The sequence below is a fragment of the Aquarana catesbeiana genome, linkage group LG10 (genome assembly GCF_042186555.1).
Source record: "Aquarana catesbeiana isolate 2022-GZ linkage group LG10, ASM4218655v1, whole genome shotgun sequence".
NCBI classification, from domain to species: Eukaryota; Metazoa; Chordata; class Amphibia; order Anura; family Ranidae; genus Aquarana; species Aquarana catesbeiana.
Genome location: NC_133333.1, coordinates 90,350,861 through 90,375,329, shown reverse-complemented (window position 1 = coordinate 90,375,329; position 24,469 = coordinate 90,350,861). Strand labels below are relative to the sequence as shown.

The following is a 24,469-nucleotide window of genomic DNA, read 5'->3' as shown; positions in this document are numbered from 1 at the left end:
TTTCACTTTAACCACTTCAGCGTCGGAAGGTTTTACCCCCTTCCTGACCAGGCCATTTTTTGCGATACGGCACTGCGTCGCTTTAACTGACAATTGCGCAGGTATGCAACGTTGTACCCAAACAAAATTTATGTCCTTTTTTCCCACAAATAGAGCTTTATTTTGGTGGCATTTGATCACCTCTGCGTTTTTTATTTTTTGCGCTATAAACAAAAAAAGAGCGACAATTTTGAAAAAAAAAAAAAAAAAAAAAAACAATATTTTTTACTTTCTGCTATAATACACATCCAAATTTAAAAAAAAAAAAAATCATATTTCTTCATCAGCTTAGGCCAATGTGTATTCTTCTACATATATTTTTGGTAAAAAAAATCCCAATAAGCGTATATTTATTGGTTTACGCAAAAGTTATAGCCTCTACAAAATAGGGGATAGTTTTAGGGGCTTGGCTTTAAATTTTTTTTATTGTTTTTACTGGTAATGGCAGTGATCTGTAATTTTTAGTGGGACTGTGACATTGTGGCGGAAAAATCTGACCCTAAGTGACACTTTTTTGGGGACCAGTGGCACCAATACAGTGATCAGTGCTAAAAAAATGCACTGATCGGTGTATAAATGACACTGAGTGTGTTCTAACTGTGTGGGGGATGGGCTTACTGGGACAACACAGATCACTGTTCCTGATTACTAAGAACAGCTGATTTCAGCGTTGTCCCCTGTCAGAACCGGATCTGCCTTGTTTACATACCCTCGGCGTGCAGCAGGCACGTGCGCCTATACTATCTAATGCACAGACTGACGTACACGTACTTTGGTTTGTGTAGCCGAGCCGCCTTGCTGCAGTATATCTGCGGAAGGCGATCAGCAAGTGGTTAAAGAGTTTATTTGGATCATGCTTTCCAAACGAATAGTGTCAACACTGTATAAACTGTATGTACCATCAGCTGTGTTCCTCTCTCTTTTTTAGTTTATATGCATTTTATATACTGTAGCTGTAACATCACTTAGGTGATTGTTTGTTTGGGCCAGCTTGGCTCAAATTAACTATTTAAAGTAAACGTAAACCTGGGTCTCAGTTTTAAGTTTAGCTATGGATGTTGGAAATGCTACTTGTATAATATATTTGAATGTACACTCCTAGACACACATACAGCGGTGTGAAAATTGTTCTACATTTCCAAATGTATTCTTGCAAAAGATTTTTACATGGTGATACTACACTTGTATCACGTGTTTTCACCTCCCTTTCTATACACACCAAATCTTGCTTTTGCAGATGTTGACTGGCATAAAGTGCTAATGATTCTTTTTGCTTACAAAAGCCTTCAGTTCTTCTCTTTAGTTGTACACCATTTTAATGAAAAGGGGCAATAAGCATGCTCTAAGTGCAACCTCACATTAAAGAACATTACATTTCATCTGATATTTAATCACCCATGTGGCCATTTTGTCTGGATTCTTCTGTAATACATCTCTAACCCACTGAGTTTTAATGATTCTACATTAGTAGCATCAGCAAAAATGGGCATATTACAATGTATTCTATTCACTGGGTCATTAATGAAAGAAATTAAAGGAAATGAGCTATATATAGATCCATGTAGAACACCACTAGAAATTGTGGTCCATTTACAAACATCCTTTGGTATCTGTACTCTAAACTAGGGATGAGCTGAACACTCCCCGGTTCGGTTCGCAGCAAAACATGCAAAACATTTGTTTGAACACGCGAACACCATTAAAGTCTAAGGGACACGAATGTGCTAATTTTAAAGGCTTATATACAAGTTATTGCCATAAAAAGTGTTTGGGGACCCGGGTCCTGCCCCAGGGGACAAATTTTAAAAATGGCTGTTTTTACGGGAGCAGTGATTTTAATGATACTTAAAGTGAAACAATAAAAAAATAGAGATAAAAATACAAAAAAAAAAAAAAAAAAAGGCGTGGATGTTACCCCCAAAATCCATACCAGGAACCCTGCACGCAAATTAAAAAAAAAAAAATGGCATGGGGTCCCCCAGGCACTATATACTATGAACAACAGTATATATACTATACGGCCTGCCCTATATACTCTGCAAAAAATTGGGCCTTAGGTGTTGGTGGTACCAGAACACTGTAAGCATTCACAGTTACTCTTGTTGGGTGCAGGAACGGACCCTGCTGTGAAATATTATATCAAAAATTGTAATTACATGCCCCTGTTAAACAGGGGCAGAAAAATGGGGCCTTGGGTGGTGGTGGTGGTGGTGCCCTAAACCAAAAATATTGTTGGAAGCTAGCATAATCAAGATTGAGGAGGAATAGGATAGTCAGCATAGGCAGTCTTCAAGGGATTCCACATCCGTAGCAAATTCAATTAGTTACATCAGCATCAGGTGCTTGATAGCTGCTGATCCAAGACTGATTCATTTTTATGAATGTGAGCCTATCAACGGAGTCTGTGGACAGGCGCACTCTTTGATCTGTTACAAACCCTCCAGCAGCACTGAATGTGCATTCAGAAAGCATGCTGGATGCAGGACAGGCCAATAGCTCAAATGCATATTGAGCAAGTTCTGGCTAGTGGTCCATCCTCAAGACCCAGTAACTCAGTGGATTCTCTGTTGGAAAGATCTCCAAGTCTGCTCTTGCCCCTAGATATTTCTGCACCATGTAATGCAGACACTGGTGATGGTTGCTTGAACTGATCAGACCTTGGCGCTGAGGACTGAAAAATTGTTTAAAGGCCAGCCGGCCACCTTCTCCACCGCTATTCCTCTGACTGAACGAAGCCTCAGCAACACGTTGTCCAGCACCAGGAAATTGTAACATCCCAGGGTCTGGAATTGTGTTGCACAAAATAGGATTTTTATAACAGCTTACCTGTAAAATCCTTTTCTTAGAGTACATAATGGGACACAGAGCCTTAAGTAATTACTTAATGGGTTATAGACCACCTTCAGGTGATGGACACTGGTATACCCAATCAAGGGAGTTCACTCCCTATATAACCCCTCCTCCTTCCAGGAGCACATCAGTTTTTGTAGCAAAGCAATATGCTTAAATCTCAAAAGAGGGGAGGGACCTCCGTGTCCCATGATGTACTCCAAGAAAAGGATTTTACAGGTAAGCGGTTATAAAAATCGTATTTTCTTTATCGTACATCAGAGCCTTAAGTAATTACTTAATTGGATGTCCCATAGCAATGCTACTTGAGGGGAGGGAGACACAACCCGGAGGGTACCTCCAGACTTGAGGACCTATACTGCTGCCTGCAGCACACTGCACCCGTAGGGCGATATCCTCATAACTCCTTACATTCACCTGATAACATTTTGTGAATGTATGCACTGAAGACCAAGTTGCAGCCTTACAGATCTGAGCCATGGAGGCCTGATGATGCACTGCCCAAGAAGCACTAACTGCCCTGGTAGAGTGCGCCTTAACTTGAAAAGGGGGACTCTTACCCCTTAAATTCTAAGTTTGAATTATAACTTGCCGAATCCACTTAGCGACAGTGGATTTCGACACTGCCTGTCCTTTCTTAGGACCCTCTGGCAGAATAAATAAGACATCAGTCTTAGGAATCTGAGCACTTGTCTTTAAATAGATTTTCACTGCTCTCACCACATCAAGAAAATGTAATGACTTTTCTTCCCTGGAACCACTTTTGGCAAAAAGTCTGGATGAGGGCATAACACGGAGGACTAAGGGAATATGTTGTATCAGTTCAAATGGCTGTTTTTGTATCACAGACAAAACTAAGTTCAGTCCCAAGGGTTCAAGGGAGATTTGACTGGTGGATGAAGCCACATCACCCCTTGCATAAAACCCCAGACTAAAGAATGTTTAGCATATGGTCTTTGAAATAAGACCGATAAAGCTGAGACTTGGCCTTTAATAGTACCAAAGGCCAATTTCATTTCTACCCCTAATTGTAGAAAGGCAAGAATTCTGCCTATGATATATCTCTGAGGGTGCCAACCCTTGGATTCACACCAGGAAACATAAGCCCTCCAGACAATATAATATAGTTCTTGAAGCTGGCTTCCTTGCATTGATCAGGGTAGAGATAACTGACCCGGAAAGCCCACATTTCTTCAGAATGTGGGTTTCAATAGCCAAGCCGTTAAATTTAGAGACCATAAGGTAGGATGGAATATCGGTCCCTGTGAGAGCAGATCTGGCCGTAGTGGGAGGGACCATGGACCCTCCACTGCCATCTTTATGATTTCTGCATACCATGACCTTCTGGGCCATGCTGGTGCTACCAGAATTACCGGATTTCTTTCCAGCTTGATCCTGCAAAGAAGTCGAGGCAGCAACTGAATAGGGGGGAATGCATATATAAGTGAGAACTGATCCCACGGGGTCACCAACGCATCCGTTCCGCATGCGAGTGGATCCCTTGTTCTGGCCACAAAGTTGACTAACATCATGTTGAACCTGACGGCTAGAAGATCTATGTCCGGAGTCCCCCATCTTTGGCAAACAGCCCGAAAAATGTCGGGGTGAAGAGACCATTCCCCTGGTAATAACTGCTGGTGACTCAAGTAGTCCGCCTGCCAATTCTCTACTCCCAGAATGAAGACTGCCGATAGGCACGGAACATTCCTTTCTGCCCAAGTTAGAATATGGTTCACCTTTCTCTGCACTGAGAAACTCTTGGTGCCCCCTTGGTGATTGATATAGGCCACAGCTGCGGCATTGTTGGATTGGATCCTGACAGGACAATCCCATAACCTGAAAGTGCAGGCCTTTAGAGCCAGACGCACTGCCCGAATCTCTAGGATATTGATGGGCAAGGTTCTTTCGGCTCTTGACCACTGTACCTGGACAGTTGTCTTTTCTAGTACTGCTCCCCAGCCTAAAAGGCTGGCATCTGTCGTTACCACTTTCCAGATAACTGGTCTGAAGGATTTTCCTTTCAGCAGATTCTGAGTTGGTAACCACCAACTGAGGCTTTGTGATATCCTTGGGGACAGCCGCATTGGCAAGTCTAAAGCTTGAATCATTTTGCTCCAAGCGGACAGGATACTGTTCTCCAACAGTCTTGAATGGAACTGGGCATAGGGAACAGCTTCGAATGAAGCCACCGTGGTTCCTAGCAACCTCATGCAAAGGCGAATGGAGGGATCGCCTTTTTCACCTGACCATCCGCACCAGCTTTCTTATGGTGTTGATCTTTGCCTGAGGCAAGAACATCTTTTCCTGGGCTATGTCTATGATCAGACCCAAGTACTCCAGTCTTTTTAGTGGTATTAAGGAAGATTTCTCTAGGTTGAGAATCCAACCCAAACTTTCCAGGTAACTGGTTGTAATGCATACGCTTTGCTTCAAACAAGCCACCGATTAGTCTATTAGCAATAGATTGTCTAGGTACGCTACGACTGTTATGTCCTGTGCCCTTAACCTGGCTAGAGGCGGGGCCAGCACTTTTGTGAACACCCGGGGTGCTTTGGCTAGCCCAAAGGGCAGGGCTACATACTGGAAATGCTGCTGTTCTAACTCGAACTGCAGAAACTTTTGGTGAGTGGGAAATATAGAAACATGCAGATATGCATCCCTGATGTTGACAGATGCCAGAAGTTCTCCTCCTAGAAGGATAGAAACTACTGACCTGATCGTCTCCATGCGAAAGGAACGGATCTTCAGGAACTGATTTAGATTTTTTAGATCTAGAATGGGTCTGACATCTCCATTTGGTTTTGGTACCATAAAAAGATTTGAATAAAACCCCAAACCTTGCTCTTTTGTGGGGATCTGTATGATCACCCCTTGAGATATTAATTGGTCTAGTGCCTGAAACAGATTGTCTTTTTTCTGGATCTTTGGGAGCGCCTGACCCCAGGAAACGAGACGGTGGAAAGTTCCGAAATTCCAGCTTGTACCCCAGCGTTACCGCGGAGATGACCCATCTGTCCTGAATTTCCTTTTGCCAGACTTCTGAAAACTGCAAAAGTCTTCCACCCACCTTGGTGAGGGGGTTTGCGTCTTTATGATGAGGCTTTAGGATTCTGTTTTGCAGGTTTCCAACCCCAGGACTTCTTTTGAGCCTGGGTCTGACCCTGAGGTTTTTCTCTAGAGTCTGACGGCGGAGGCCGTCGCCACTGCCTAGAGGCGGAAGCCCCTGGCGCAGGGGAAAGAGCCCGTTTAAATGAAGGGCGTTTATACTTTCTTTTGACTGGCAAAAGAGTACTTTTCCCGCTAGAAATTGTTTGGATATATTTGTCCAAATCTTCTCCAAAAAAGCTGCTCCCCATGAAAAGGGAACCCAGTTAGGAGGTTTTTACATGGTGCTTCAGCTGACCAATTTTTTAACCACAGGATTCTACGCATATGTACAAGCATAAGTGTAAGGCAGGAAGCCTAGTGAATAGAATCTTTAATGGCATCTATGGCAAAGCATAATGCCTTTGGTAGTTCAGCCAATTCCCGGGCGTGTTGTGCAGGAATCTCCTTAAGGGCCTTTCTAAATTGGTCCTTTAGGGATTGATGGGACCTATTGCAGCGACTGCAGGCTGAGTAACGGCACCTGCCATGGAAAAAGTAGATTTTAACAGGGATTCCAACTTTTTATCTGTTGGATCCTTAAGCATTTGTGCATTGTCTACAGGATAAGTTAGGCTTTTATTTGCACTGGAAATTGCAGCGTCAACTGCTGGTACTTTCCATTTTTTGGAGAATTTGTCCTCCAGGGGATAGAGAACTGAAAATCTCTTAGGAGGGAGAAAATGCTTATCCGGGTGATCCCATTCAGCAAAAATAAGCTGTTCTAATAATGCATGGACAGGAAACGCATGCAAAGGACGAGAAGGTTTTAAGGAATCCAAGGAAGAAACCAAGCTTTCAGGAGACTCTGTAAGGGGTAGCATGAAAGAAGAACGAACCGTCTCCATAAGAGATTGTATCAGCAATTTCTCAGATTGTGAGGCTGAAAAAGGTTCATCTACCATTGTTTCCTTCGCAGAGGAATCAATGGTTTGTTTTTTTCTCCTGATCGCCTGAGGGTAACACCTCATCCTGTGCCCACTGTTCCGCTTGCAAGGGGTCTGAAGTGGGGGAGGGGGATCTAGCATGCTTCCTATCCATTTGAATGGAGGATGCGATTAAAGCCGCTAATTTTCCTTCCAAACCCTGCAGGGTGGAGGAAAGGACATCTTCAGTCACATATACAGGGGCTGAGATGTGAGAAGCAGTTGCACCATCAATTTGTTCCAATGGCTCACCCTGGCTTGCCATAATTGGTAATTCAGGTGAGGATGACAGTGTGGAAATGCGACTCAAGATCCTAGCGCCTGGCAGTGAAACCTTTAGTACCTTTTTGGTCTTTGTGGTGTCTTTTTTAGCAGGCGTAGTCCTAAGCACAAAAACAGAGGCACTATACAATTGCACTTAATTGCTAAATATAGTCATGACATTAAAGTTCAGCCTAGTGCTGGGAAAAAAAAGTGTCCTTCCTGTATCAGGAATGCCAGTTTGCAACCCTCATGTGTCCCACAGCTCCTGTGTCCCTGTGTGCAGACTGTTGGTTTTCTCAGCCGAGGAGAGACTGTCCCAGCTGTGGTTTTATTGTCTTTGCCTGCCCTGCGTCCTCGTGGACGTTCAGGCACTGTGCTTAGGCCCCACCCCCTCTGACAAAAACCCGCCCTCCCTGTTTAATTTTTTTTTTTTTATTCTTTTTTTTTATAGCAATATAAAAAGTTACATACGAAAAAAGGAAGACACACATAAAAGAGATAAGAAAGGCTGCGCACCCCGGAAATTGAATTAAAGAAAAATAATTTTCCCCATGGGGCTTTAAAACAGCAATGCACATAATGAAAGGAAATTCTTAATAGATGTATAAAAAGTTTTATCCAATATCATGGTTTGAAGTACAGTATAGAAAATCATCTGGTACAGTAACACACATCTTATTCCCCAGTGCAGTAACAAACACATATTAATACACATAATTAGGTTACATGTTACATAAATAGCAAGCCCCGACGCGTTTCGACCTGTATATGGTCTCTTCAGGGGGACAGTTGGATCTAAAAAAGAATTACATAAATTAAATTCAAATAGATAAATATATATATTATTGTGCATCACTTGGATTAAACCAAGATAATGAGTCTTTACCGCTAAATGGTGGAATGGGTGTTCTCTAGTCCAGGATATGTGCTGAGGGCCAATGGAAACACTGGAGGGCTCGGGGGGCCACCCTCACTCTCCCAGGAGAGCCAGCCTCAGGGGGCTTACAAGGAGCCACACTTAGCGCGCCCCCCGGGGGGGGGGGGGGGGAAGGGGAGATGAGGGGGAGGAGCCCACACCTGCAACAGAAACCCAAGAATAGCCATGTATTAGTTAGAGGAAGTTTGATAATTAACTTGGTAATGTACTGAGTGTTTCCAATTTGTCTATGTGGAGACTGGCGTTGGATAGGATTTTTACTATGTAAATATATTGAAATGTTAATTCCATTCCATAAATATAATCGATAAGATTTAATGATCGTGTGATCCAACAATGCAGTGGTATGGTAGGTCTATTATACTATTGTAATGGATAGGTTAATAAGAAGGATAGAATGGGTGAAAAAGAGGGAAAAAGATGTGTGTGTGGAAAAAAAAAAAAAAAAAAAAAAAAACACAGCAACAACGATGGCCTGAATGGAGAGGAGTGCATTGTGTGGTGGAGAATGGTGTGAATGAGGTGGTGCATGGTGTGGTAACATGACATGGTGCTTGCTTGGTGCCTACTGTGTGAAAACAAAAATGAAAAGTGAACTAAAAAAGTGAAAAGCAAATCAAAATGTGAAAGTGTGTATGTAGGGTGGTGTGTGTATGTAGGAGAGTGCTGTGTGGAATAAAAGTGAAATAACAAAAAATTTTACCTTATCAGTTGTATAAATCGTGTAGGCTGGAGGTAATGTTGGACTTGTTGATAGGTTCAATGTGATAAGCTTGGTGGCAATCATGCAAAAATAAGGGCTCTAGTGTAGAAAGAACCTGGCAGCAGTAGCATTCATCCTGGCCTGTAGGAGATCATGTCTGATTATCAGGCCTCCAGTCTCCCTTTATATCCAAATTCAGGCAAATGGGATAATCATGTGCAGGTGCAAACCCCCCACCCACACCGCCCCCAAGAAAAAAAAAAAAAAAAAAAAAAAAAAAAAAAAACCCCGGAGGGATTAGCACTGGAACCGCTGATGGAGCGGCCCCTGTGTGGCTCCCTCGGCGTCCCGGAAGGCCTGCAGGCCCCGACCACTGTCGTCATCTCCGCCGCAATGCGCGTGACGTCATGACGTTGTGCGCAAGCCGGGCCCTTACAGGCATGCGCACTCCGTCAAACGTCCGGAGATGAACACGGGACGCCGCCGGCAGGATAGAGCTCACCTTAACTGCAGCGGTGAGCATATTTCAATTTTGGGTGGTTAAACACCCCTCCCCACCTTGACACATTAGAGATAAGACATGGGCTGTGTGTTTCCTTCTCTTCACGTATCCTGCACACTGTTAATCAATTGTTCCCACTCGGTTAACTTTTAACAATCCCATGCATGAGGGGGAATCTAACTTAGACCCCCACACTGCATGATATCCAATTGCCTTATATGGCAATTTCTGACAAACTTTATTTATATTCTACCTATTTTCATACTGACATTCGATGCAGGAACGTGGGGACCTGGAACCAACACACAGCCCATGTAAAAAATTCAAAAAATGTTAAAAATGCAAAATAAACTAAAAACATACCAGACCATCAACATTTGCTCATTTGCTGTGTGCTATGTTGGTGATCCCATGAAGTCAGTCATTCATGTCCTACTGACACCATCCCCAATATTTTTGTTTTTGTTTTGAGGGCCATTTTTTGGACTGGCGGGTGTTGGTGGTGCCTCCTCTCCCTTCTTGGGGTGAGTCTGACCCCTCGCGGCTTCCCGGCAGGAAAAGGGGGGGGGGGGCATGCGAATTTCTTTGCGTGCCCCCTTTTTTGCTCACCGCTGCAGTTAAGGTGAGCTCTATCCTGCCGGCGGCGTCCCGTGTTCATCTCCGGACGTTTGACGGAGTGCGCATGCCTGTAAGGGCCCGGCTTGCGCACAACGTCATGACGTCACGCGCATTGCGGCGGAGATGACGACAGTGGTCGGGGCCTGCAGGCCTTCCGGGACGCCGAGGGAGCCACACAGGGGCCGCTCCATCAGCGGTTCCAGTGCCAATCCCTCCGGGGTTTTTTTTTTTTTTTTTTTCTTGGGGGCGGTGTGGGTGGGGGGTTTGCACCTGCACATGATTATCCCATTTGCCTGAATTTGGATATAAAGGGAGACTGGAGGCCTGATAATCAGACATGATCTCCTACAGGCCAGGATGAATGCTACTGCTGCCAGGTTCTTTCTACACTAGAGCCCTTATTTTTGCATGATTGCCACCAAGCTTATCACATTGAACCTATCAACAAGTCCAACATTACCTCCAGCCTACACGATTTATACAACTGATAAGGTAAAATTTTTTGTTATTTCACTTTTATTCCACACAGCACTCTCCTACATACACACACCACCCTACATACACACTTTCACATTTTGATTTGCTTTTCACTTTTTTAGTTCACTTTTCATTTTTGTTTTCACACAGTAGGCACCAAGCAAGCACCATGTCATGTTACCACACCATGCACCACCTCATTCACACCATTCTCCACCACACAATGCACTCCTCTCCATTCAGGCCATCGTTGTTGCTGTGTTTTTTTTTTTTTTTTTTTTTCCACACACACATCTTTTTCCCTCTTTTTCACCCATTCTATCCTTCTTATTAACCTATCCATTACAATAGTATAATAGACCTACCATACCACTGCATTGTTGGATCACACGATCATTAAATCTTATCGATTATATTTATGGAATGGAATTAACATTTCAATATATTTACATAGTAAAAATCCTATCCAACGCCAGTCTCCACATAGACAAATTGGAAACACTCAGTACATTACCAAGTTAATTATCAAACTTCCTCTAACTAATACATGGCTATTCTTGGGTTTCTGTTGCAGGTGTGGGCTCCTCCCCCTCATCTCCCCTCCCCCCCCCCCCCTCCCGGGGGGCGCGCTAAGTGTGGCTCCTTGTAAGCCCCCTGAGGCTGGCTCTCCTGGGAGAGTGAGGGTGGCCCCCCCGAGCCCTCCAGTGTTTCCATTGGCCCTCAGCACATATCCTGGACTAGAGAACACCCATTCCACCATTTAGCGGTAAAGACTCATTATCTTGGTTTAATCCAAGTGATGCACAATAATATATATATTTATCTATTTGAATTTAATTTATGTAATTCTTTTTTAGATCCAACTGTCCCCCTGAAGAGACCATATACAGGTCGAAACGCGTCGGGGCTTGCTATTTATGTAACATGTAACCTAATTATGTGTATTAATATGTGTTTGTTACTGCACTGGGGAATAAGATGTGTGTTACTGTACCAGATGATTTTCTATACTGTACTTCAAACCATGATATTGGATAAAACTTTTTATACATCTATTAAGAATTTCCTTTCATTATGTGCATTGCTGTTTTAAAGCCCCATGGGGAAAATTATTTTTCTTTAATAAAAAGTTACATACTTTGCATGACAAATTGAGTTTGAAGTGCAGTTAACAAAAAACAGTAAAACATAATTCAACGGCTATGTTGAAACACAATACCTCGCGTGTCTGCTGTGCCCTGTAGTGATTGCAAACATTGATATATATCTAAGTGATAATATTTTACAGTGTGCTATTTTTACCCCCTTTTTTCCTTTCCCTTACCCTCCCTACTTTTCCCACCCCCCCTTTATCTTCTAATCCCCTTACCACCCCCCTCCCATCCCTTACCTTATAGTCAGTGCATAAGTTAGTCAGCGACATACTATAATTGTTTGGGCCCCAGTGGAGCCTGTTCCAGCACTCTGGCTTATCTAATTTGGGCTATTATTCGCCCCCGCATTCGTAAGAAGTTCGAAGATAATTGATTCAGAATAGATATCGAGTGTTCAGCCCCTGCAGCCAGGGCTTCCATATACCAATGAATTTGCTGTAATTCCCTTTTTTAGTGTATACTGTCCTTTCTGTTCAAACCAAGGAATCCATTGTTTTAAGCCATTCCCCCATAGATGGAGGGTTTGTTGAGAGCCAGGATTGTGCTATCAACTTTCTCGCCTGGTATAGACATCTAACTATGGCAGTGGTTGTGCTGGTGTGACCCATATTAGCTCCCACCAGCCCCAGCACACATACCTTAGGATCTAACTCCAGGCTAACCTTGAATCTGCGGTTTATTGTCCTGACCACTTCCGTCCAATATCTTGCCAATTTTGGACATCTCCAAACCATGTGTATGAGATCCCCTGTCCTGCAGCACCTAGGGCATCTGTCGTTTGGTCTACTCCCAAACCTATATAATCTTCTAGGGGTGTAGTATGCTCTATGTAGAAGGAGTAGGTGTGAGGCCTTCTGTGAGGGAGAGACGGACACCATCTGCCCAAATTCCAGTATTTTTTTCCACTGGGCGTCCGACAATTCCCCCACGTCCGCCTCCCAGCCCACTCTAGATCCGAGAGATACGCCTTGAACCAAAATCTTGTCCACTATCTGTGTATACACAGCTCCAATCAACCCCTTAGTGTTTGTTTCTTTAACAACCTTATTGAGAAGCGGTGTTTTACTTCGCTCCATAGGGGAGGACCTAAATTGGGTACTCAGAGCGTGCCTGATCTGCAGATAATTATAGAATGTATTATATGGAACTCCAAATTCCATTCTCAATTCCATAAAGGATTTCAGGTTGGTGTCGGTGTACAGCTGCGCCAGTATGTAGATTCCGTGGCTTTCCCAAACAGGGTTCTTTTCTATAGCCCTTAATTCCCCCAGGGATTCATTAGACCATATGGGTGAATACTCAGTAATGCCTCTGTACCCCATGATCATCTTAACTGTCTGCCAGGTCTTATTTACTAGTTTAATTGTTGGTAACTTTCTCTGGAGTGAGCCGGCCTCAAGTGCATCCACCAAGTGTCTGTGTGGGCTGCCTTCCAGCATTATTTTATTGCTAGCACTTGGTTCGCCCAGGGATTCGCAGCCCCCTAGATGCTGCATTTGAGCAGCTAGATAATATCCATACGGATAGGGAATTGCTAGGCCTCCCTCCCAGGTAGGTCGCTGCAGTATCTGCAATTTAATCCTAGCCTGGCCTTTCTTCCAGATAAGGTCCCTAAATAAGGAGTCTATTTTTATGAACCATTTTCTCCCGATCCATACCGGGGAGTTATGGAGAATGTAGAGTAATTGTGGCAGCCAGATCATTCTGATCAGATTTGAACGTCCTGCCAGCGACAGGGGAAGCCGACACCAGATGTCGCATTTTCTTCTAAACTTCGCAAGCAGGGGGGCCAGGTTATCCCGAATGTAATCATTGGGGTCACTAGACATTACTATTCCCAGGTACTTTATCTTATCGGTTACTTTTAGCCCAGGGAGACCGTCAGGGAGGGGGTTATTGATTGGGTCGATCTGCAGTAATGAAGATTTGTCCCAGTTAACTACTAGGCCCGATACCTTCCCAAATCCTTCTATCAGTTGCATCGTTTTTTCCAGAGATGGACCCATATCCCCCAGGAATACCAAGACGTCGTCTGCATAAAGTGCAACTCTTTCTTCGCTACCCTTCCTCCTAAAGCCCCGTAAGCCCAGTGCCCTTCTTATAGCCTCCGCCAGCGGCTCCATTGCCAGGGCAAACAGGAGGGGCGATAGTGGGCACCCCTGTCTTGTGCCCCTCTCCAATGTCAGACTATCTGTATACTCATTGTTGATCTTTAGCTTAGCTGATGGATGACTATACAAGATTTTTTACCCAGTTGATAAAAATCGGGCCAAACCCAAATTTGTCCATTATTCCCCAGAGGTAGCCCCACTCCAAGCTATCAAAAGCTTTAGCAATATCCAAAGACATAATTGCTCTAGGGTCCCTGTCTACAACTGGGGTCTGCAAGTTCAAATATGCTCTCCTAATATTGATACTGGTAGACCTATGGAGGATGAATCCTGCTTGGTCTGGGTGTATCAGTTTGTTAATACATTTACTTAGTCTGGTTGCTAATACCTTTGCTAGGATTTTGATGTCCGAGCAAAGCAAAGAAATTGGTCTATATGACGCTACCTCTAGTTGATCCTTCCCTTCCTTTTGGATAAGTGTAATATTAGACTCTGACATTGAGGGAGGGAGGCCTCCATCCGCAAGCGCCTCCTCTAGTGTCCTCAGGAGAGTGGGGAGCAGGATCTCCCCATAATATTTGTAGATTTCCAGGGTGAGTCCGTCTGGGCCTGAAGACTTATGATTGGGCATAGCAGCCACAGCGCTTCTTAATTTCTCTAGGGTTATAGGGGATTCTAAGTTGATTTTATCTAGTGCAGTTAAGGTTGGTAATGTAATTCCCTCCAGTAGTTTATCCAGCACTCCTCTTTCTGTGGGCTGTTTCGATTTGTACAGGGAACTGTAGAAGTCGAAGAATATCTCCCTGACCTTCACAGGATCCGTCACAATTTCCCCCTTTGGGGATCTAATCGCGGAGATTGTTGAGGACGGGGAGTTGGTGCTAGCCACTACGGCCAGCATACGGCCCACTCTTTTCCCCTCCTCAAAGAATCTCTGCCTCTGAAAAAGTCTTTTATTTTCAGCTTTTCTCATTGTTACCGCTTTGTATTCCTGTTGTTTCTTAACCCATAGCTCCCCTAGCTCTACAGTGGGGCCCAAAACATACTGCCTTTCCAGGTCCATAACCTCCTTTCTGATGCGATCCTCCTGCATTCTTGTTTTCCGCTTTGCCCTTGCTATTTGCTGGATTAGGAGCCCTCTGAGAAAGGCCTTTAGAGCGTCCCAGACCACCCCCCCTGCCGCTGTGCCTGAGTTACACAACATAAACTCCTTTAGACTAGTGGAAATTTCTTCCATGTTCCCTATTACCTCCAGCCATACTGGGTTTACTGACCAAGGCCTATATATTTGTCTATCCCCGATGCGCAACAACAGTTTTAAGGGTGAATGGTCTGATAATCCTCTTGGGCTGTAGTCTATTTTATGTACTAGGGAATGCGCTTCCTTATTGCCTATGGCTAGGTCTATTCGAGATGTGTGTAGTGCGTCCCTGAATAGCAAGAGTATTGTCTAACATTTGGGTTGCGGATTCTCCATAGGTCGCACCACCCCACTTCCTCTAAAAACTGTTTAAGCCTGCCTTCCATTGCCCTCCCTGTCCGGGTACCAGATGTAAGTCTATCCTGCCGACTATCGAGGACTGTGTTAAAGTCGCCAACCAAAATCAACGGGATACCTGTCTTGTTCTCCATATATTCCAACAGATAATATAGGATTTCCAGCTTACTAGGAGGAGGGATATATATATTTGCAATAACAAATTCTCTACCGTCTAACAGGCAGTGTAGAAAAATATAGCAGCCCAACGTGTCGATCCGAGCACTCCTGCAGGTAAACGACACCCCTTTTTTAATCAATATACTCACTCCTCTCGAGTAGGAGGAGTAGACAGAGTGAAATTGCGACTGGAATTTCCTACCCCCAAATTTTGTCCTGGTTTCGTTTGACAGATGCGTCTCCTGCAAGCAGAGCAGATCGACACCCTGGGCCTCCAACTCCGATAATACAGCAGTTCTCTTATCGGGATCGCCCAGGCCCCTAACATTCCATGAACCTATTCCAACCACACTAAGCATCAATAAGAGAAAAAAAAAAAAATTTTAGCAGAAGAATAAGAAACAACCGTGTTGTGAAGTATAAAATATAAGCCACTTTTTAAATCCCACCCAAGCACGCCGAACTTCTTAGCATTTATTATGACTCTTCTGTGATTCCTAGGCCCACCAACAGTGCTGGAACCATATTTTATGGGCACGAGGAGAAGAGGGAGAAGGGAGAAACCCCTCCCCCCCCTGTCTCCCCCAAGCCCTCACTACTCCAATTTTTTCCACATGCATATATGAGTAACGCAATCCCTTATTTAGTTTATTACCCTCCCCCCACCCCTGCTTCTGTTTACTAATGTGTTTAGGTCCCACATGGGGACTAATTAACTCTTTATCTGGTGACTTTCCCTTACCCCACCCGTGCCTGTTTCGGCTAGCCCTAGGAGCTTTTATTGTGACCCAATTTACCCCATACCTCCCTACCACACCTAATACCAACCATACCCACCCATTAACCTCCTCCTGCCCCCCCCCACTTTTATGGCATCACCCTTAAGGGGAACCCTAGAGTAGTAAAACAAAAGAAAAAAAACAAAACAAAACACCCCGCAACCTTGATCGTGTACCATCATACATTTAAAACTTTCACAAACTCATCAACCCACGCTCCCCCCCCACCTCCAGCTCACTCTAAGTAACAAGAAATTAATAAACCCTCCCTCAGCCCCCCAACCCCATCCCTTATTTAACTTTTAAAAATACAGTATTTTAATTTGCCCTTTTCGCTCTCCTCTTTTGCAACTCTCCTGTTTTCCTAAATTTATAAGTTCTTTTTGTAGTCTTCCAGCCATGCTGAGGCCTTGTCAGCTGCATCAAAGAAATAGACTGTCCCCGAGACTTCTACACGCAATCGCGCTGGATATAGCAAGGCATATGGAATTTTATAAGACCGCAAAGCGCGCTTCACCTCCATAAAGCCTGCCCTTCTTTTTTGCAATTCCGGGGAGAAGTCGGGGTACAGTGAAATCCTACTGCCATTATGGGAAATGTCTCCTTTCTCTCTTGATTTTTGCATTAACGCCACCTTGTCCTTGTAGCAGAGCAGCTTAAGAATCATTGGTCTAGGGCGTCCCCCCGATGCAGTAGGCCTAGTGGGGATTCGATGCGCCCTCTCGATGGCAAAGTAAGGAGAAAATGTATCAGACCCAAAGAGTCCCTTAAGCAGATTTTCCATATATACTTCAGGGCGGGGGCCTTCACTTCCCTCAGGGAGACCCAGGACCCTAACATTGCATCTGCGCATTCTGTTCTCTATTTCGTCCATTTTGTTTCTATACGTTTCAAACTGTGTTTGTATACTCTTAAATTCCCGTTGCATTGGAAACACTGTATCCTCAAGTTGGCTCAGTCTTTCTTCTATAAGGGTAGTCCTTTCTAGTACCTTCTGGAGCTCCTGGCTCATAGAGCGTAGTTCTACCTTGAGGCCCCCCAGTTGGTCACACAGGTCATTCAAGGACCCCTTACATGAGTTCACTGCAGCTAATACCTCCTTTAGTGTGGGTTCTGGTTCAGCTGCTATAGTAAGACCAGATGAAGCACCACTGACTGGTACAGTTACTTTCTCCAGGGGGGCTATCTCTGGGCTTTTTTTATTTGATGTAATTTTAGTACCAGCCGGTAGTACAGCTGGGGCTGCTGACATTCTGCCCAAGCTTTTCCGATCCCCAGGTGGGCCTGTCTGTGTCTTCTCGTGAGGGGGCTGATTACCTTTAACAGGGGTATGCGCAGGGGTATGCGCAAACTTTTCTAATTTTGCTGCAGCTGTCGCCGCTAGGGGGGCTGATGCTGCTAAAGCCCCCCTATCCTTAACAGAGCGAGCGGCCTGTGTTGTTGTATTTTCGTTTGGCTGTTGGGGCTCCTCTCCCTTCTTCCTGGTCATCATTGGGGACACTGAAAAGGCGGGATTCCAACAGTAGTTTGCCCCTTATCTGCTGAGTGATATACCTAGAGGCTGCTACTGCCGTTCCCCCTCGAACACACCCTCTGAGGTAAACGTGGCGGCCTTGGAACCCACAACTGGGGCTTAATTGGACTTCTTTTTACTTTCTTCTTTTCTTTCTTTCCCTTCTTACCTTCCCCCTTCAACCACCGCTTTCCTTGCTTCTTTACACTCTTCTCTGCGCTCCTCTTCCCACTCTCCCCCTGCTTCACCTTATTTTGCGCTTTCAGAAACTCATTTACCAACTAGTGTGTAGCTGTGTAGCGTTAGCAGGCAGAGCATAGTTTTTACAGGATACCATAAAGTCCTCCTCTATAGCCCCAGGGCTTTTTAAACTGAGCCCAAAAGCTCTCATACCTGTCCTGGAGTGTTTCCAGGCAGCTCTCTCCACGTGCGTCTGATGTCTGTTGCTGGCGTCTGCTGCTGTAGCTGTGGCTGTGGTTGAAGCGAGGGGAGGGAGGCCGGGATCGAATCTGGGATCGAAGCAGAGCGTTTTGGCTAAGGCTCCCAGGTTCCTTCCTTGCCCAGATCACAGGAGGCTCTCTCGGCTCTCGCGAGAGCCCCGGGCGTTGCTAGGCGACCAGTACGGCAACAGCGGGGGGGGCCCGCAGCACGGCCCGAGCGAGGAATGCTGGGCAGACACCAAGCCGATACACGGCAGCGCGGTGCAGCGGCGATGATGCACCCCCACTCCCGAAGGTAAGGTGCGGCTGGCCGGTCGCAGTAGCCGTCAGAGGCAGGGGAGCAGGGAGGCAAGTCGAATAGCCAGTGGTCTGGAAACAGGCTAGATAGCAGGCTGGGTTGAGCTACTAGGGACGGGGCTGAGCAGCATGAGAGCCGGAGCTAGGAGAGAGCACGCACGCGCACCCACTCACAACGACATCCGGTCACGCCCCCAACCCCAATTTTTAAAATGTTCCTACACTCATGTGTGGCGGCTTTCAGGTCTACAGACCCAACACGAGGGGGGGGGGGCTGAGGCAGAGCCCTGTCAGCAGCAGACAGAAAAAGCAATAACAGTAATAGCATTAACAGAAAACAGTAATCACGGGACCACAGCACCCCCCCGCTGATGTTCCCCTAACCCTCTGGTCCCTTCAGGGGGGAGAAACAAAGCATTTGGCAAATTTCTTTACCTGAGAAAAATCTCCCTGCACACAAAGAGACTGACTGAGCTTAACAGTGAAGACAACAGATTAAGGTATGTGCATAGACTCCCTCTAGTGGAGAATTAAGGAATGACAACATTTTTTCCCTAATAGAAGAATACATAGGTGGACTTTTCAGTTCCTAAGTTTCTTTCCTTACCTTATCCCTGCCACAGCATTTGCTGAATTAACAGGCAATCCAACCTTCACCCATCATGGCGGGCTGCGTTTCGCAAACCTTCAAGGACCGGGTCCCTATTTGATATTGGGGGTTCCACTTCCTTAGACCTGTAAAAGCACCCCACCAGGAAAGCTTTAGGTAATGTAGCAAGACCTAAGCCCTGGGTCCCGGGGTCCAGCCCTACAAAGAGGTGTTACAGGCAAAAACCTTGTGCTTCGGATACAAGGCCCCAGGTACCATCCTGGTCTATGGAGGCTATTTAAATCCAGCATGGATCCTTCCTGGAGCTCCTCAGAGCACATCTTCACTCATGACCAACACCTTAGACACTGGCGAAAAAACTGATGTGCTCCTGGAAGGAGGAGGGGTTATATAGGGAGTGAACTTCCAGGATTGGGTATACCAGTGTCCATCACCTGAAGGTGGCCTATAACCCATTAAGTAATTAATTAAGGCTCTGTGTCCCATGATGTACGATAAAGAAACCTTTTTACAAGACCTCCTGAAGAGGTTTCATCCTCTGCTCCCTCTGCAAAGGCAGGATGAGTTCTGCAACCTTACCCTTATAACGTGGATCAAGAAGGGTTGCCAGCCAGTAATGATCCCTCCACTTGATACCACAAATCCTAGGGTCCTTTCCAAGGCTTTGCAGAATCAGGAAGGCCATGCAGCATACGTTTGCAGAGACTTTAAATTCTGAGTCCTCTGGGTCACTAAGGATCACATGATCTGCAACTACCTCCTCCTCCAAGCCACATACAACTCCTTGGGTTTCTGGAGACTGAAAACCATCCCTTGAAGACTGCTGCTGAGTGTTATTCTCTACAGCCATGCTGACACAATCCTCCTCCTCCTCTTCCTGTGTGTGGCCCGCAGGAATGCTATCTGGATAAAGGGGGTCTTGAGAGGTAAGGTGTCAGGGCTGGGCTCAGCCCTTCCTTCTCTGAGCTGGCCGCTCAGCTGTCGGCTAATTGCCAGCTCCTATCTCTCCACAGTTAAGCAGCTGCTGCTGATATCCTGCTCGTCAGTCCTGCCTACTTAAGCTGTCCAGTCCAGAGGAGCTCTGCCTTCACCTTAGTCAACATCACAGAGACTCTCTCCTGCATTCCTGTTAAAAGACTTGCTTGGCTGACATCCCTTCTGGCTACAGATCCTGCTTGCTGTTTGACTACGCTCATCTCCGGCTCCCTGACATTTGGTTTGTCTGACTATTGGTTCCGGTTCCTGAACTCTGGCTATGTTTTGACTACGTTCTATTTACTTTTATTATTAAACAAGTGTGATATAACTGTACTTCTGTCTCTGTCTGATTTCATGGTTTCTGACATAAGTCCTTCTCTTCCTCCCGCTGTTCTGCTTCAAGTGCCCTGTCCATGATTCCATGAAGCGTGTGCTCCAACAGGAAGACTAGAGGGACAGTGTCACTGATGCATGCATTGTAGCTGCTCACCATCCTTGTGGCCTCCTAAAAAGGTGACAGGACAGTGCATGCATCCTTGTTCAGTAGACACTGACATGGTGAAAAGAAGCCAAGCTCCCTTGACCCTGTCCTGGTGCCATACTCGCACAGGCACTCATTAATGGCCCTTAGCTGTGTGTGCAGCCGCTGCAGCATTGCCAACGTTGAGTTCCACCTGGTGGGCATGTCACAAATGAGGCAATTGGTGGGCAGGTTGCATTCCCTTTGAATGTCAGCCAGCCGAGCACTGGAATTTATGACCGGCGGAAATGACCACAGACTTCTCTGGCCTACCCAGGAGATCCTGTAAGCCTGGGCATCTGCTCAAGAACTACTGCACCACCTAATTCAGGACATGTGCCAAACATGGGTCAAGTGTCCCTGTCAGAGGGCGGAGAGAAGGTTGGTGCCATTGTCGCATACAACCATTCCTGGCTGAAGCTGGCGTGGCATCAACCACCTCTGAGCCTGCCCCTGCAGAACTGACAGAATCTCTGCCCCAGTGTTGCTCCTGTCCCCTAGGCAAACAAATTCAAGCACTGCATGGCATCTTTTAGCCTGACTGCTTGCGTAGCTCCTTGAACGCTTACGAAGCACCGCTGGTTCAGAGGACAAATCTGCAGAAGAGGCAATAGAGGAAGAAGAAGAGAAGGGGGTGGAGGAGAGAGCTGTGGCAGAATCAACACTAGCATTTTGGAGGTGTGGTGGCGGAACAAGCTCCAACACTGAACCCTGTCCTGCATCCTTTCCAGCTGCCAGCAGAGTTACCCAGTGCGCCATGAAGGAAAGGTAATGTCCCTGCCCATGCCTGCTGGATCATGAGTCAGTGGTAATATGAACCTTACTGCTGACTGCCTTGTCCAACGAGGACAAAACTTTGCCTTCCACATGCCGGTAGAGAGCCGGATTGGCCTTCCATGAAAAGAAATGGTGTTTTGGAACCTGCTACTGAGGTAAAGCACATTTCACAAATACACAAAAGGGGGCAGAGTCTACCAGCTGAAAAGGCAGCAGTTGCAGTGCTACCAATTTGGCTAAGCTAGCATTTAGACGCTGAGCATGTGGATGGCTGGGACCGAATTTCTTTTTACGGTTCAGCAACTGGGGTAGAGAAATTTGCCTGCTAAAATCAGATGGTGGTGTACTGCTAGCAAATTGGTTGCAAGTACTTGGGACACCTATTGCTATACCTTCATTCCTCTCAGTGCAGGTTTTTGAGAGGACTGGAGGCATAGTATGGTTGGAGATCCCAGATGAGGAGCCAAGAGAAGTCCGCCTTTTTCTATGATGTCGGTCTTTCAATTGCTGTTGCCAACAGACTGCATGGCAGTTCGTCATATGTCTGGTCAAGCATGTGGTGCCCAAGTGGCTGCTGTTCTGGCCACGCTTGATCTGCTTCAGACATAGGTTGCAAACAGCAACGGTGCGATCTGCTGCACACATGTCGAAAAAGGCCCACACCAAGGAACTTTTAAAAGTCAGCAGGGTGTCAGCAGCGCCCTGCACCTGAGGAGCTCTGCGGTGTGATGCAATGGGGTGGCTGCCCTTAAGCTGCCCCCTATAGGACATCCTGCCTCGTTGGAGTTGTGCCTCCTCCACCCCCTCCTCTTCCTCTCTCGCAGTGCAGGGAACATGACTGACAGTTTCTTATCCTTCTTGGGCACCCCCTCTCTCTAGGCTCACATTACTCCCTTCCGCAACCTGGGAACCAACAACAGAGCCTTCAAATCACTGTGCATCCTACAGCAGCATGTACCTGACACTGTAGTCGAATAATTCTGGGGACTCCTCTGTGCATGGTGGTGGGGCTACGGAAGGAGTGACTGGACAACTAGCCTGTGAAATAGGCCGCCTTGGCAGCTGCGTTGGAAGGCAAACTACTCTGAGCCTGGGTGACAGAGGATGAGGAGGATGAGGACGGCTTTGTTATCCACTTCACCAACTCTTCTGCATGTTCTGACTAAACAACACGGCCAGCAGCAGAAAAAATGGACAAGCGTGCCCTACGGCCACCTGCAGAGGATGCACCATGTCCACAATCAGCACTGTTGACTGTAGACACAGAGGCTGCTTGCCCTCTTTTAGTGGCCTGTGAGCGTCTGCCTCTCCTTGGTGGCCTTCTGGACATGATGTATTTTTTGTTTTGCAACACCACACTACACTGTATTAGATACTTTGTACACAGCCTGAAGTGTATTAGATACTGTGTACACCGCCTGCACTGTATTAGTAATTGTACAATGACCGCACTGTATTGTATACCGTGTACACCACCAGAAGTGTAGTAGAAACTGTACACACTGTATTAGATACTGTGTACACCGCCTGCCCCTTTTAAGAAACTGTACTACAGCTTCATTGTATTGTGTACACCACCAGAAGTGTAGTAGAAACTGTACACACCGTATTAGATACTGTGTACACCACCAGAAAAGTAGTAGAAACTGTACACTGTATTAGATACTGTGTACACCGCCTGAAGTGTATTAGAAACAGTACACCACGAATGCACGCACTGCCTACACTGGCTGAATATCGAGTAAACACTGAATATATAGTCTATGCTAAATGCAGAATATATATATATACATATACATAGAGAGCACAGGAAGTTATCAGCTTCTAACTGAATAAACAGCTATTTTTTTGTACTTATCAGACAGATATATCATAAAATGCATTCAATGGCATATTTATCAAAGGGAGCAAAACAAGAGATATGTATTGTTACACTTTAAATACCAAACATTCCCAGATAGATTTCTCAAGTGAAACATCTCATTTAAAACTAGGCAAATTAATCACTCATCTCACTCTATAGGGAAAATAAATGATTTTTTATTATTTATTTTATTATTCACCCCCATATAACTGGATGCAGCATCACCCTTCTCCTCCCTTCAACACTGTCTTTAACAGGAATACTCAACTGGGCCGAATGTTAATGGCATCACTGGATTCTAAGATTTAGGTTTAAACTGCATGAAATTATAAAAAACTTTAAGAATTTAGTTTACAGCAGTCAAACCCTTGAAAGATTAGCCCTAGTTGGTTGCTATAGGTTACAGCTATTTTATATAGTAGCTTTATACTACTTGTATAAATATGCCCCAGTTCCTTCTGTCACATCAGTATCTTTCAAACTAAACATAAAACGAATATTAAAATGTGTTTGATTCCTAGTAAAAACATTATATTTTCCTGTTATAGTACAGTCCAGAAGCCCTTTAGGGAGGAGTGACCTCTCATTTTAGGTAATTCTGGTTGACATTATAATTATTTATAATTAACTGATTTATTAATATAAAGTTGTTGCTAAGTAAATATGTGCTCATCTATGAATATGCTATTATGCTTTTTTGTTATACACTATAAATATATATATAAAAAAAAAATATAACGGACATGCATAAATTGTAACATTACTCAAATTCTTACCTAGATTGTATATATAAACTTGATATGTAAACTTTCCAATCCACTTGTGTGTTAAAAATGTCTTCTGCAGTCACCTTTGTGATAGATCCATAAAGAATGTTGCTTATGCTGGCCAGCTCACTTTTATAGAACTTGAGAAAAACAGTTCACCTGGTGACGCCTCTTCATCTGTAGAGTGAACAAAGTGACCCCGGGTAACGCATTGTCAGCACACCAGATCTTGAAGGAAATTTTCAAATGACATTTCCGTTGCAATGCATGTTGCTAATTGACCACAAGGGGGCCACAGCTGTAATGTACATTGGTGCTCTTACATCATCACTATTTACGCATCGTCTGAGCGTACGTGTTCTGGGGAGAAAGGGCATAGAGCAAGTTGTCCTAAGATTATGTTGTGGTTTGTGACATTTATGAAAGAATTAACTACTTTTATAGATTTTTACACTTTTATGGAATATCAAACATGAAAAATTAAACATTTACCAATAACATGTTTTGGTAATGCAGAAACACTGATAGTAATACTGCAGAGT

At 45.0% G+C, this 24,469-nt stretch overlaps 1 protein-coding gene across 1 annotated transcript in view; it reads right to left on the bottom strand.

Annotated features, from left to right (window-relative positions):
* Window positions 1-24,204, bottom strand: part of APOA5 (apolipoprotein A5) — a 45,416-nt gene extending 21,212 nt beyond the window's left edge. Inside the window, exon 1 of the mRNA XM_073602392.1 lies at window positions 23,937-24,204. The gene's annotated coding sequence lies outside the window, so the exon portion shown is untranslated. The remainder of the gene's footprint in view (window positions 1-23,936) is intronic.
* Between the last annotated feature and the right edge of the window lie 265 nt (window positions 24,205-24,469).